The 12,500-nt window shown below is 49.5% G+C and overlaps 2 long non-coding RNA genes across 2 annotated transcripts in view; both read right to left on the bottom strand.

Annotated features, from left to right (window-relative positions):
- LOC147026156 (uncharacterized) overlaps positions 1 to 12,500 on the bottom strand; it is a 23,625-nt gene that overhangs the window by 6,566 nt on the left and 4,559 nt on the right. The gene's annotated exons all lie outside the window — the stretch shown is intronic.
- On the bottom strand, positions 1,450 to 11,466 carry LOC147026157 (uncharacterized). The gene is made up of 2 exons (XR_015058134.1): positions 11,254 to 11,466; positions 1,450 to 5,240 (listed from the first exon to the last, which is right to left on the bottom strand). It is a non-coding gene; the product is annotated as an uncharacterized LOC147026157 (long non-coding RNA).

Genomic DNA, 12,500 nt, shown 5'->3' on the forward strand with positions numbered 1-12,500 from the left:
TGCGTATGTGGTTGCATAGCCACAGACCAGTCAGAGGAGCCATGATGACTCCTGTGCACCATCGTAAGTGCCTACAATGGGCACGCGAGAGTCGGAACTGGACCTTGGAGCAGTGCAAGAAGGTCGCCTGGTCCGGTGAGTCCTGTTTGCTTTCAGATCGTGTGGATGGCCGTGTACGTGTGCGCCGTTTACCTGGGGAAGTGATGGCACCAAGATGCACTGTGGGAAGACGACAAGCCGGTGGAGGGAGTGCGACGCTCTGGGCAATGTTCTGCTGGGAAACCCTGGGTCCGGCCATTCATGTGGATGTCAATTTGACACGCGTCACCTACCTAAACATCGTTGCAGACCAAGTACACCCCTTCATGGCAATCGTATTCCCTGATGGCAGTGGCCTCTTTCAGCAGGATAATGCACCCTGCCACACTGCACACATTGTTCGGGAATGGTTTGAGGAACATGATGAAGTGTTCACGGTGTTGCCCTAGCCTCCAAATTCCCCAGATCTCAATCCGATTGAGCATCTGTGGGATATGCTGGATCGACAAGTCCGATCCACGGCGGCTCCACCTCGCAACTTACATGACTTGAAGGATCTGCTGCTAATGTGTTGGTGCCACATACCACAGCACACCTTCAGGGGTCTTGTGGAGTCCGTCCCTCAGCAGGTCGTTGCTGTTTTGGCAGTGCACGGAGGACCAACAGTATATTAGGCAGGTGGTCATTATGTTTTGGCTCATCAGTATATATATATATATATATATATATATATATATATATATATATATATATATATATATATATATATATATATATATATATATATATATATATGAAAAACACACACATATTTATATATTTTTAAAATTAAATATATAGATAAAATATTGTTGTGGGCTGGGGGTCAGTGGCGGGAATGACCACAAGGTGGGGGAGGTTTTGCATTGTCTCCCACCAAACTCCCCCGGAATTGTAGGCCGTCGTTCGGATAACTCCGCGAGCCGGCGAGTGGTTTAACTGACCGTGGTCGCCAATATTTCAACCGTGTGGCGTACGGTTATTTTGTCTCGATCCAATGTACCAAAGTAACCACGCGGTCTGGATCCACGCCCTCAGAACGCCTGGCCAAACCGGATTCACTCTTCCGGCAGCGGTAAAATTACACCTACCGCCTACCACTCTGCCACCCACCTTTCTGGCTTGGATGCAGTCAAGCGGGCCTACCCAGGACGTCCCGGCTACAATTGTCCGATTACCGGGGATAAAACCCCGCCTAAACTCAGATCCAAACCATGCTGGACCAATTCAAGAAGGGACCAAAACGAACTGGGAACATTTCTAACAAGTTTTATTTACAGTAAATGAAGACACAAAGCAAGACTTAACACGAATATGCAAGCAAGGAATGTTATGACTCTCCACTCGGCCGAGTAAGATGACAGAGTCAGATGAGGATCCTCGAATTACACGTTTTATTTCCGAAGACCACACGCATGCGGAATGTGACTCAGTGACCCTTCAGTCAGGCTCCCCTGAATCACATTAAGAATATGCTTCAAAACAATCACATATATAATCACACAAAGCAAAACTGGGTGTGGACTAAAAGTGTAAAGGAAAAACTGGGTGTGGACTAAAAGTGTATGCTAAGGGATAAGGAAACAAAGAAGTAAAAGAAATAAATGTGGCAGTGGGCTTCTTTCCCCCCTCCCTCGGGCCCTAGGGGAAGTTGAATCGGTCAATTCTCAGATATGCAACCACAGTTTCCAAGCCACCTACACAACTCTCAGATATGCAAGCCTTGCAAACTAATAACTTTCCTACACTCCTTCACTAGCACCTGCTGATAACAAAGGCAAAGCTTTGGTGATCACTGAGAATAGGAATGTGTGGGCAGCATACACTGAAGGAACAATTCCACAGTTCTCTCCAAGGTTGCACTAAGGGCACACCACCACAGAGCAACAGGAAGGGTGATAAGGGCTTAGTTTCCAAGAAACAGGAACAGCTGGGCTCTGTCCAAAAACAGTGGGGTGCATGGAACATTGGTAGCCTGAAACATTTAAAGCAACATTTTAAAGCAAGGTTTGAATAATGCACAGTTACAAGCAAGGTTAGAATCCTGACAGCTGATTAACACACAGCTAATGGTCCAAAATATGACCACCCAACATATCATCATAACAGTTTCCCTCCTTGGTCATATTTTGACCATTCCCAGCCACACCTGAGACTCACCGACCGAGTGGACCCCTATTTGGTTCCTGTAGCAGCTACCCCTAGGCCCCCGCGCCTGCCAAACGGGATTTACGAATGCCGTGGATAGCCATCAACATTCCCCAAATGAGAAGTCCCCAACTGCCGGTGGTTCAGGTTAGCTTCTGTTACCATTGTCTTCCCCTTTTGTCCTACCCACTGCCACATGCCTCCCGTTTAAGCTGCAGTGTATGAATTCAATGCTAAGTCCACACCATATTAACATGTAATACTGTTCTATGTTAGCAGCAGTGGTAATACTATTGTTTAAACAATTATACATAAGCAAGTAGCAAAAGTAGTACTCAAGGCACGGGTGTAAGCTCGTCCAGCGCAGGAGTCACATCTTGCACTGGAAGGCAAAACAACACGCACTCTCTCCTGGGTTAGTTATCTGCTTCAACAAGGAGGAATGGTTGTAAACCTTGGCCTAGGTCCACGTGTATGACGTCCCCCTGAAGGCCCTGGTCGTCCCCCTCCCCATTACTGGCCAAGTCGTCCTCAACAGAGAGTTCGCTGTTAATTATTATAATGGCCTGGGTGAGGGGTGACGCTGCGCAGCACTTCTTCAAACAAATGGTAATGAGAAGTTTGATTAGAAACACCCCAAAAATTACCACCACAATGATTAAAAGTACTGACCCTATTAGTCGCAACAACCAACCTCCCCAGCCCTGGAAGATCGACTTCCACCATGCATAACCTTCCTCACGTTCCACTCGATTGCTTGTGAGAACTTCCACCACCTTTTAATTCGGGCCACCGCACGATTAGTTATGTCCTTCGGGTCCGGAATCCAGACGCAACATTCTCCTTCAATCATCCCGCATACCCCTCCTTGCTCTGCTAGAAGCATGTCTAAAGCTACTCTGTTCTGCATTACCATAGCGCGCATTGATACCAACATCTCTGTTAATTCTGTATAGTAAGCCATGGTTACATTACCTAAATATTCCAAAACTTGCGAAAGCTCATCTAACCTAATGCTATTAATAGTAGTACCGGCATGTGGCATGAAAAAGCCAAGAGCCTTCTCCCACCAGGTGCCTTTGATCACCCCTAAGCGCTCTGATACACCGGCCCATCCCTCTGGATCCCCTGTCTCTGATGCGCTGCGTCGATGCCGTGGTGGTGCAGGGGTAGGGTAAAAAGTGGTCTTAATCCTGCTATCCGGAAATACTGAAGCTAAATAACAACTCCCTTCCCACCCTTTGGTAGGTAGGGGTAAGCCTTGTCCCCGCAAACCAAGTGAATGCCTTTTGGCGGGATCATCCCGTTGTCATGGTGTAAGGCTGCTTTTATTGTGAATGTTACTTGCTCCTCTACCTGGGTGTCCGGGTTAACAGCGATGACTTCCTGGTCAGTTGATTTCGGGAGGGGAAGTTGAATCTCACATTCTGACTTTCCCATTCTGTTTGCTCCCTGTCCTGTAAAACAGACTGCTCCCCTGGTGTTTTCTACCCATAGGGGAGATGGTACCACCATTACATTAGCACTCGGATTCTTCTCTGCATAGACCCGTTGTGTATAATCACGGGCTGAGGTCTTAGCTTCGAGCCCTTCTACTGGTCCGGTTACATGATTGAAGATGGTTAATGGTAATACGAAAAGAGGAAGTCCGGTCACGAGGCCAGATGGTGGTTTAAGGCACACCCAGCACTCACTCCGGTTCTCAATGTTTGCTATCTCTGTGGTTAGGGCTACAAAGGTATTCGGGGCCTTGTCGGCGGCCCCTGTCTGCGTACATCAAAGTGTATCCAATTACTCCATGCTGTTTGGTTGCTCAATAGAACGCGGCAATAGTATGCCAACTGGGTGTCGTCTGGTACTTGCGGAATTCTAGTTATCAGACTTGCATGCTGGCCCCATTCATATCCTTGTCGGTTGTAGGATCCCTTTTGCCCTCTCTGTTTCTTTACTTGTCGAGCTACTAAGAGAACCTGCCCTGCAATATCGTAGTACCATACGATGGCCTTAAGTTCCTTGTGTCGTTCTACCAGGTCACTAGACCCATCTGCTAGGATGCAGGGTATTTCTATGAGTTGTTGAGGTCGGAGCAGCGGTACCTTTATGTTCTTATTGTTCGGAACCATTGACGAAAAAGGTTGGGTGCGGTTAACTGAAAAGACTCTTACTGTGTCTAACTCCTTGTTATGGGTTGTCCCAAAATTTGCATATTTGCTTGCTGTCACCTCTCTTGGTACCCCTCTCCTGCTACGCTGTAAAGAAGTTGCTAATTCACTCTCGTTTCCCCATTCGTGGTTGAGGTGTAGGAGGCGTGTATGGTTCTCGGGTCTAAGACTGTCGGTTTGCTGCCTAGTGACAGGCCGCCTTTGCACAGGAGTAGCACTAGCACCAGGAGTTGCATGTTGTGTCGTCAAAGTTCCTGTCGCTGTTTCCTGTATTACAATGTTGTTGCCGTCTAAACCTGCCTGTTCCACGTTTGGCAGGGTGCCTGGTCCAGGTTCCGGCTCCACGTCTGGCGGGGCGTTTGGTTCTAGCGCTGGTCTTTCAGGGTCCCTGTTGTCTACGTTTTCAGGTCCCGGGTCTGGCGGGGCACCTGGCTCTGCTTGCAGTGGGTCTCCCTGTACTATCTCTCCCTGTCCTGCTGGGCCGGCCCCGTCTTGGTTTGGTGGCGGTGGAGGGGGTCTCTGTAGAGTTATCACGTCTTCCCCCTCGTCGTCGTCTTCACTATCCCGGTAAAAGACTGAATCGGACACAGCCGGAACCTCTGCTGAGGTTACCTCCTCCGGTTCCCTAGTTTCAGCGGCTTCCTTGGGTGCTCGTTTACAGTGTGAGTGGTGTATCCATGCACTCTTACCCCTCACTTTGACGGCCGAGAGCGTGGTCAAAAGTACAGTGTAGGGCCCGGTCCACTTGGGTTGTAGGGCGTCCTTCCGCAGGAACTCTTTCACCCAAACTCGTTCAGCAGGTTGGAAATCATGTAACGGGTCTCCAGCAGGTATCGGCAATGCTTCTTGTACCTGTGAGTGAAAAGCCCTAATGGTAGCAGTGAGTGTTCTGCAATAGTTCATCATTCCGTCAGTCATACATGCCAAATCCCAATCTCCCATATCTGGCGGAGCCGAGACCGGTAACTGTATAGGACGTCCTGTTATTATTTCGTGGGGCGAGAGCCCCTTGTGGCATTATTTGTTGCCCGCATTTTCATGAGTGCTATCGGCAGCACGTCTGGCCAGGGCATTGACTGGTCCTCGCAGAGTTTGGAAAGCGTCTGCTTTAGGGTTTGGTTCTCTCTTTCTACTGCCCCTGCTGACTGGGGGTGGTACGGACAATGCAGTTTCTGGTTGATACCCAAGCCTTCGGCTACTTTTTCCATTACTTTTGCCGTAAAAGACCCTCCTTGGTCCGAGGATAGTCGTGTTGGAATCCCAAATCGCGGAATTACTTCCTGTAAAAGTAGTTTGGCCACTGTATCAGCTTCCTGATTGGTCGTGGCGAAGGCCTCTACCCACTTAGAAAACATATCCACAATTACCAGCACATATTGGTGATGTTTGTATGCCGGCATTTTTATAAAATCCATCTGAAGGTGTTGAAACGGTCCGGACGGGGGTGGGTGTGCTCCCCGTTTCTTGGCGGCATACTTCCTGTTATGTCTACCACAGGTCGCACAATTGCTAACCACCTCTGTTGCTGCTGTTGTTACACCTGGGGCATTCCAGGTTTGACGAATAATTTCCGCCACCCCTTTTATTCCCATATGGCCCTGCGCATGTGCAGTGAGGGCGAGCCATGGGAGCAATATCCGGGGTACAAACGGTCTATTTCGCTCATCCACCCATACTCCATGTATGTTTTGCTTTGCACCCTCCTTCACCCTCCATGATTCCTGTTCTTCCATAGTTGCGGAGACCTGCAGGTCCTTCAGCTGTTCTTGCGTTTGTGGACCGTCTACCATTTGCTCCACGTAAAGTTCGGTCGTTGGTTGTGGGTTCGCCTCCTCCTCATCGAGCACTGCTTTTGCCGCTAAATCTGCTCTTTCATTGCCTTTTGACACTTCATCTGTCCCTCCTGTGTGAGCTTTGCATTTAATCACTGCAATCTGTTGCGGCTCTTGTGCTGCTCGTATCAGTCGTTTGATCAAGTCCCCATGTCGGATAACCTTCCCTGAGGACGTCTTAAAGCCACGCAAGGCCCAAATGGCAGCAGAGTCATGTAAGATGCCCCAGGCATACCTAGAATCTGTGTATATGTTCAATGTCTTACCCGCACCCAGCTCACACCCGCATATCAATGCTTCCAGCTCAGCTTGTTGGGCTGAAAATCCCTTTGGTAACAATTGTTTCCTCAAGGTGGCGCTTGCGGTGCATACTGCAAAGCTAGCGATGGTTCTTCCCCATCGGTTCTTCCTCGCCGCTCCATCCACGAACAGTTCCAATTCTGCATTTTCGATCGGGGCTTCCTGTAGGTCACGCCTAGCCTTTGTCTCTTCCACCAGCACTCGTTCACACACATGTGCCTCTCCCTCATCACCCGCTGGCATTAGGGAGGCTGGGTTCAGTGGCGAACATCTTTCGATCGTTATATTAGTTGCCTGCAACAGCACCAAATCATGTTGAACTGCTCGTGCCGCTGATATATGTTGTGTCTTATTTTGCCGTATCAGCGCCGCCACATCATGCGGTACCTTTACAGTCAGCGGAGAACCCAAAACCAGCGTTGCTGTTGCGGTTACTGCGTATTGCGTTGCTGCTACTGCCCGTAAGCACCCAGGATAGGCGGCGGCGACCGAGTCCAAATGACTACTGTAGTACGCAATCGGCCTATTCTTTCCTCCGTGTTCTTGCGTCAGCACCGCTTGGGCGAACCCTCCTCTTTCATGGACGAATAGGGTGAAGGGAAGATCATAGTTCGGTAGCCCCAATGCTGGTGCTTTTGACAAGGCCTGTTTCAATGTTTCGAAGTCTTTGTTCGCACCATTCGTCCAGGAGATCTTATCCCCCTCTGCCTCTTTTACCATGTCGTACAGTGATCGCGCCCTAACTGCATAATCAGGGATCCACTGCCGGCAGTACCCTGTCATCCCGAGGAACCGTCGCAATTGTCGCAATGTAGTGGGTTTTGGGTGCTCTAGGATTGTCTCCACCCGTTCAGCTCCGAGGCTCCTCTTCCCCTGTTCCAGTATATGTCCCAAATACGTCACCCTTGGCTGCGAAAACTGTAATTTGTCTTTGCTGACTTTGTGGCCCTTTCGGGCGAGAGCTGTTAACAGCGCTACAGTGTCCGTTTCACATTTCGTTTGATTGTCCGAGCATACCAACAGGTCGTCCACATATTGTATCATGACTGATCCTTCCGGGAGCTCTATGTCCTCCAGGTCCTCCTTCAGAGCCTGCGAGAAGAGCGTTGGACTATCGCAGAACCCCTGCGGAAGTACAGTCCAGGTGTATTGTTGTCCGTCGTAGCTGAAGGCAAACAAGTGTTGCGACTCTTTGGCTAGCGGTATGCTAAAGAACGCTGAGCACAAGTCTACCACGGAAAAATGCGTCGCAGTGGACGGCACCCCTGACAGTATCGTAACCGGGTGTGGCACCACGGGAAAGGACGCTTTCACACACTTATTCACTGCCCGTAGATCTTGTACGAACCTCCATTTGTTTCCTCCGGGCTTCTCCACCGGCAGGATTGGTGTGTTACATTGGCTCTTAGTAGGTATTATCACCCCTTGGTCGCGTAATGATGCTATCACCGGAGCGATCCCTTCTATTGCTTCTTTGCGCAACGGGTATTGAGCCACTCGAGGCAGGGGTACCCCTCCTTTATCTGGATAGACACGGGCGTTGCGGCTAGCACTCTGCCCACGTCATTCGGATGTCGTGTCCATAATTCAACAGGTACTTCCTGTAGTTTTTCTTCCGTTCTCGTTTCCCTGTTTGTCTGGCGGCGTGGCCTTTCGCTGTTCATCTCATGTCTTTCTAACATACATGACAAAATCTGATCAGGTAAGCATACTTTCCATCCATCCCCCCGTCGACTGGCCTGTAAAGCGCTCTGGGTTTCACTACCCTCCCTGGTGGTTCCGAGGCACATCTCAACCTGGTCAACATTCTTCCCAGTTCTTCGGCACTATGACCTTTACCGACCGCCATTGAGACGTGCGGGGTAAGTCCTTCTCTGTGCTTCATTAGCTCACGTTCCTTGTTAGTTAGCTCCACCTCCATTGCCGCTCCCTCTTTCCCGATCCACAAAGTGGTTGTCATTAAAGTGCGTGTGGTAGCGTACTCTTCATGTACTCTGTCCGAGTAATCAAAATCCTGCCCTGTTTCGTCATAATAGACCGTACAGTGTAAAGGCAGTTCCACTTCTTTCAATTCAATGTCGTTGCCACGCAACCATTCCTCTACGTCCCGCAATCTTTTCGCACTTTCCCAATCCCTAGTCAGTTTATCTCTCCCCTCTTGTGACACAACCCGCAACCAATAGACTACCGGTCCGAGTTCGGTCATCATGAGGGTCATTACTTCCTCTTGCAATGCCAGCGGAGCATCTATGAAAACTCCGTCTTGCTTGCATGTTATGGTACATCCCATTCTGCACAACAAATCTCTTCCTAACAAATTCATCGGGGTGTGTTTGGCTACCAAAAATGCATGTTCTCCCCGCAGGGGACCTACTTCAATTCGTAATTTGTCCGAGATCGGGATATCCTCTCTCCGTCCCGAAACCCCCACCACACTCACTGACTCACCTGAGAGTGGCAGGTTCTTTATCTCTCCTTGTTTTAGTGTTGACCGGGTGGCCCCTGTATCTACCAGGAATGTTACTTGTCTCCCCTCTACGTTTAAGGTCGTGGTCAATTCCCTTACATTCCGCGTTTCCTTTGCGGAGCCACCACGGTGTCCTCATGTCAATAGTTTCTTCCTGCTGTCTCCCTTCTCCTCTCATACTCTCTAGGGGGCGCCGTTGGTCTCTCTTGCTGTTGTGGTGGCCGCGAGCCCCAGCCTCGTTGTTTAGGCGGTGCCGGGCAGTCCCGAAACCAGTGCCCGGATTGACCGCAGTTAAAGCATTCTCCCTGTTTTTGCTGCTCCCTCTCTCGGTTCCAAGGCCTCCGCTGGTCCCGTTCGGCTTCATACCGGGGTTCCCAATCTGGATTTTCCCAGCGAGGCCTGCTTTCCCTCTCTTCGTATTTACGGCTTTTCAATTCAAGATTTCTTGCAACTAGAGCTTGGGTATCTTTCTTTCCCCTCCGTTCCTCTTCTCTCAGAGTCTGCCAAGCCTGTCTTGCCCTTTCAAACACGGCATCTACGTCAGCCGTTTTCCACCCTGGCATGTCCGCTTTCACCTCTCGCCTTACTTCGTCACACAGTCCATCTACGAACATAGTGTTCAGGAAATGGAGGGGCGTCTGTGCGATGTTAATAAATCCTGAGTGCAGTTCGATCTGCTCATACAGTCGTGCCTTGTACTCCCCAGGTGATTCCTTGGGATTCTGTGTGACATCCTGTATTGCCTGCCAATCCATTACCCTCGGGGCCATTTCCGTCGCAAGTTCTTCCATCAGGGTTTGTACTCTTCCTCTGTACAGTGCCTGTGCTTCCCGATCGGCTCCCTCCGGGTAATGTCGGTTTAAGGTGGTATCTGTTTCTCCTTCCATTTTTACACTCCAGGCTGCCGCACGCCGGCTCCAAACCGCACTGGGCAAGACTGCAGTGCAGATAAACCCTATGTCTGTCCTGGTTGCCCCCTGCATTTTTATCTGGTCGTGTAATATCTGAATGGCCCTTCTCGGGTTTTTCTTTATACATTCTTCCATGCTAGCTTTTACTCCCCTAATGTCTTGTGGGGTCCATGATCTCCAAACCCAATCTCCCCCTGCTGCTTGTATCATGGGGAACTGGTGAATGTCGGTCCCTCCTTTTACTCTGTCCCCTTCTAAGACAGGGTAAATTCCTTTGTTGTTCCAAGTCGGGTTGTCGTCTTTCGGTTCACGTCGTCGTTGATTTCTGCTATCTGTGCTAACGCCTGCTTCAACTTCTCCTGTCTCTCCTCACTCTGTATCTTGACCTCCGTCAGCTGCGCTAACACTTGGTCTAGTTCCCTCTGTTTGTCCTCTCCCTGTGTCTTAACTTCCGTTAGCTGGTCTAGCGCCTGTTTTAGTCTCCCTTGTCGTTCCTCGTCTTGTATTTTTCGTTGGTTCACAGTCCCTTCTAGTCCGAGTCGCCTATGCTCTGTCTCGACTTGCGACTCCATTAGCCACGCGGCCAATGCTTTCCAGTGTGGTCCACTTTGTTTCGGGCCGCCTGCTTTGCCCTCTATCAGCGCATTACTCACTGTGTTTAATATCTTTGGATCTAAGGATCCAGTCAGCGGAAAGGGATCTTTTCTTCCCGCGGTCCACTTCACCCAGTCCTGTATTCCCTTTACGTTATCGATTCCATATTTGTCACTGATAACTTTCAATGTTGTTCCTTTTGGTATCTTCTCGTTCTTTGAAGATTTATTCCCCATTCTCTTGTTCTTATCTTATCAACCGCCTAATAGCTATAAATCGTTTCTCCTTTTACACCGGGACTGAGGTCCCTTTCAATCAGCCGCCTAATAGCTGTAAATCGTTTCTCCTTTTACACCGGGACTGAGGTCCCTTTCAATCAGCCGCCTAATAGCTGTAAATCGTTTCTCCTTTTACACCGGGACTGAGGTCCCTTTCGACCCGCCGCCTAATAGCCTCAAACCCAATGAAGGCCTCTAACCTTCCCTCTCTTGGTACAGGATTCCAACCTGTTTCCTCCTTATTTCACACGGATACCTTTATCCTCGACCCTTACCGGCTCTACAAACACTGCCTGACAGCCCTTCCCCTTTGTGCTCTTCAGACAAACCGCATTCGAATCACCTCATATGTGTTTACCGTTACAGTTCTTGATTCGAGCAGATCCTGGAGCTGCGTCCGGCAGGGCGCAACCCACCAAGTGTACAGCGCTCGCCTAACTGGGGCTCCCTATTTTAGGTGCCCTACGTGCGATCGCCACGTACCTTTTAGCTGATCCCTTGCGATCGCTGTACACCAAGTGGAGTCCCACCGTCCACACCGCCAGCATCAGTCGAATCCCATCCTCGTCGCCAATTGTTATGACTCTCCACTCGGCCGAGTAAGATGACAGAGTCAGATGAGGATCCTCGAATTACACGTTTTATTTCCGAAGACCACACGCATGCGGAATGTGACTCAGTGACCCTTCAGTCAGGCTCCCTGAATCACATTAAGAATATGCTTCAAAACAATCACATATATAATCACACAAAGCAAAACTGGGTGTGGACTAAAAGTGTAAAGGAAAAACTGGGTGTGGACTAAAAGTGTATGCTAAGGGATAAGGAAACAAAGAAGTAAAAGAAATAAATGTGGCAGTGGGCTTCTTTCCCCCTCCTCGGGCCCTAGGGGAAGTTGAATCGGTCAATTCTCAGATATGCAACCACAGTTTCCAAGCCACCTACACAACTCTCAGATATGCAAGCCTTGCAAACTAATAACTTTCCTACACTCCTTCACTAGCACCTGCTGATAACAAAGGCAAAGCTTTGGTGATCACTGAGAATAGGAATGTGTGGGCAGCATACACTGAAGGAACAATTCCACAGTTCTCTCCAAGGTTGCACTAAGGGCACACCACCACAGAGCAACAGGAAGGGTGATAAGGGCTTAGTTTCCAAGAAACAGGAACAGCTGGGCTCTGTCCAAAAACAGTGGGGTGCATGGAACATTGGTAGCCTGAAACATTTAAAGCAACATTTTAAAGCAAGGTTTGAATAATGCACAGTTACAAGCAAGGTTAGAATCCTGACAGCTGATTAACACACAGCTAATGGTCCAAAATATGACCACCCAACATATCATCATAACAAGGAATATTTACAATGATCCAAAAACACTTATTCAGTTCTACTTAAAGACGGGCCCACACGCAGACACACACACAAATGAAAAGAAACCCAGAGTTCTTTATTGGACTCTCACAGCTGAGGAGAGGGACAAGCTGGGGGTCAGAGTTCGGATGGATACCTGGCCGTCGGAGAAAGGGGGTACTCCATGCTGCAGCACCTGACATTGGTCGCTGGTTTTGTCCCCAGTCGCATGTGTGGGACTCGAGGTTTGTAGCGGAGCTCGGGTGGTGAATGGCCAGAGTCCATGGAGGGGGGGGGGGGTCAGGGTCGCTCTTTCCTTCCTTGTGGAGGACCAGCAGAGACACGTTCGCCGCCTCGACGACCTTCTTCTCAACTCT

The sequence above is a fragment of the Eptatretus burgeri genome, chromosome 5 (genome assembly GCF_056783735.1).
Source record: "Eptatretus burgeri isolate ZD-2024b chromosome 5, Ebu_testis_v1, whole genome shotgun sequence".
Classification (NCBI taxonomy): domain Eukaryota; kingdom Metazoa; phylum Chordata; class Myxini; order Myxiniformes; family Myxinidae; genus Eptatretus; species Eptatretus burgeri.